Raw genomic sequence first — 3,462 nt, 5'->3', positions numbered from 1 at the left:
TGTAGGACATGATTCAGTGATTGGATGCTCAATTTTGGTTGTATCGATTTCACCTCTTCCATCACTGTGAACATGGATATCCTTGGTCTGATGAAGAATAAGCGCTATATTTCTGCTCTATACGAGCAAATCAACTCAGCATGAAATTGTCCAGGGCAAAACATGACAGTATCAAATTGTCCAGTGCAAAACATGACAGATGCTAAGCGAAAGAGGCGTGTTTAAACGAAAAATACAAGGTGTGGTATATGTTTACTAGCTACTTGATATTTGTGCAGACAGATGTCTACCCATTGCTATTTGGCAAACAAACAAAGTGACAACAATTTTGGTGGAACTACACAAGAATAGTATAGTTACTGCATGCAGTGCCATTTGAAAATAGACACAAAAAGATTGGGTAGTCACTTCATGGACTACACAAAAATAGTACTGTAATATTTACTGGCCAACACTAGGTGCTTCATTGTTGTGGTCTGATTATACAATGGGCATCATTTTGCCTAAGTTAAAGTTTGTATTCCGAAAATAGTCTTGCCGTGTGATTGAGAGAAGACGAAATCATATTGTAGTGGATGTTCCACCATCATGTGTGGTTCATTCTCATGGTTCCAGCTATTGGTTGATATGTCCATTTTACATCATGTTTTCTTACTGTTATTTATAATGTTTTATCCATAATAATGCTTTTTGGAGTAATTCTAATGCCTTTTCTCTCATAATCTTCAAGGAACACACCAAGAGGGAGAATTCCGGCAGCTGGAAATCTGGACCTAGAAAAGCTATGTCAGGGCACCTATTCTGCACAACTCCAAATGAGGTGAAACTTACAGAGATTTTTATGGATTATTTGAGAAATACTGGAGCCAATAAACACCAGAGGGGGGCCACCAGGTGGGAACAACCCACCTGGGCGCGCCAGGCCCCCCAGGCGCGCCCTGGTGGGTTGTGGCCTCCTCGGCCCACCTCCAGTGCCCATATTCTAGTATATAAGTGGTTTTGACCTAGAAAAAATAAGAGGAGGACTTTCGGGACGAAGCGCTACTGCCTAGAGGCGGAACTTGGGCAGGAGCACTTTTGCCCTCCGGCGGAGCAATTCCGCCAGGGGAACTTCTCTCCGGAGGTGGAAATCATCGTCATCGTCATCACCAACAACTCTCCCATCTTGGGAAGGACAATCTTCATCAACATCTTCACCAACACCATCTCCTCTCAAACCCTAGTTCATCTCTTGTGTTCAATCTTGTTAGCGGAACTATAGATTGGTACTTGTGGGTGACTAGTGGTGTTGATTACATCTTTTAGTTGATTACTATATGGTTTATTTTGTGGAATGTTATATGTTCAGATCCATCATGCTATTTAATACTCCTATGATCATGAACATGTTTATCATATGTGAGTAGCCACTTTTGTTCTTGAGGTCACGAGAGAAATCACGTTGCAAGTAATCATGTGAACTTGATATGTGTTTGATATTTTCATAGTATGTATGTTGTTATTCCCTTAGTGGTGACATGTGAATGTCGACTACATGACACATCACCATATTTGCTACTAAGGGAATGCATTGTGGAGTATCAATTAGATGGTGGGTTGCGAGAGTGACAGAAGCTTAAGCCCCAGTTTATGCGCTATTTCGTAAGGGACCGATTGGATCCAAAAGTTTAATGCTATGGTTAGAATTTATTCTTAATAATTTTCTCGTAGTTGCGGATGCTTGCGGGAGGATTGATCATAACTAGGAGGTTTGTTCAAGTAAGAAAAGCACCTAAGCACCGGTCCACCCACATATCAAATTATCAAAGTAGTGAACACAAATCAAACCAACATGATGAAAGTGACTAGATGATATTCCCGTGTACCCTCAAGAACACTTTTCTTATCATAAGGGACCGTTTTGGCATGTCCTTTACCTCGAAAGGATTGGGCTACGTTGCTGAACTTTTGTTACTATTATTGTTACTTGCTCGTTACAAATTATCTTGCTACCAAACTACTCGCTACTTACAATGTCAGCACTTGCAGACAATACCTTACTGGAAACTACTTCACATTTCCGTCTGCTCCTCGTTGGGTTCGACACTCTTACTTATCGAAAATAGCTACAATTGATCCCCTATACTTGTGGGTCATCAAGGCTATTTTCTGGTGCCGTTGCCGAGGAGTGAAGCACCTTTGGTAAGTGGAATTTGGTAAGGAAACATTTATATAGTGTGCTGAAATTTATTGTCACTTGTTACTATGGAAAACAATCCTTTGAGGGGTTTGTTCGGGGTATCTTCACCTCATCCGGAGCCACAGTTAGCAACCCCTCAACCTACTACACCTACTGAAAATATTGAATATGAAATTCCTTCGAGTATGATAGAACAGCTGCTAGCTAATCCTTATGCGGGAGATGGAACCGAACATCCTTATATGCACTTGATATATGTGGAACAAATATTTGGATTGTTTAAGCTTGCAGGTTTACCCAGGGATGAAGTAGTGAAAAAGGTTTTCCCTTTATCTTTGAAGGGAAAAGCATTGGCATGGTATAGGCTATGTGAGGATATTGGATCATGGACTTGTAATCATTTGAAATTGGAGTTCCACCAAAAAAATTATCCTATGCATCTAGTTCATCGTGATCGGAATTATATATATAATTTTTGGCCTCGTGAAGGAGAAAGCAGCGCTCTAGCTTGGGGGAGGCTTAAGTCAATGTTATATTCATGACCCAATCATGAGCTCTCAAGATAAATTATTATCCAGAATTTTTATTCTCAGTTTTCTCATAATGATCAAACCATGCTTGATACATCTTGTGTTGGTTCATTTATGAAAAAGACTATTGAATTCCGGTGGGATCTTTTGGCAAGAATTAAATGCAACTCTGAAGATTGGGAACTCGACAAAGGTAAATAGTCAGGTATTAAACTTAAGTGTGATTGTGTTAAATCTTTTATGGATACCGATGGTTTTCAAAAGTTTAGCACTAAATATGGACTTGACTCTGAGATAGTAGCCTCCTTTTGTGAATCATTTGCTACTCATGTTGAACTCCCTAAGGAGAAGTGGTTTAAATATCACCCACCTATTAAATAAGAAATTAAAGAACTAGTACCAGTTAAGGAAGAAACTATACTTTATAATGTTGGTCCAGTTGTTCCTTCTGCTTATATTGAGAAACCACCTTTCCTTGTTAGGATAAAGGAACATTCTAAAGTTTCAACTGTGGTTAAGAGAAGCTATATTAGAACACCTAAACCTGATGAGCAAAATAAAGTTAAACCTAGTATTGCTATGGTTAAAGATCTCTTGGAAGAAGATATGGATGGGCATGTTATTTACTTCTGTGAAGAAGCTGCTAGAATTGCTAAACCTGATAAAAGAGATAAACATAGACCTGTTGTTGGCATGCCTATTATTTCAATAAAAATAGGAGATCACTGTTATCATGGTTTATGTGACATAGGT

The sequence above is a fragment of the Triticum dicoccoides genome, chromosome 3A, assembly GCF_002162155.2.
Source record: "Triticum dicoccoides isolate Atlit2015 ecotype Zavitan chromosome 3A, WEW_v2.0, whole genome shotgun sequence".
Taxonomy (NCBI): domain Eukaryota; kingdom Viridiplantae; phylum Streptophyta; class Magnoliopsida; order Poales; family Poaceae; genus Triticum; species Triticum dicoccoides.
This window is presented reverse-complemented; position numbering follows the sequence as displayed.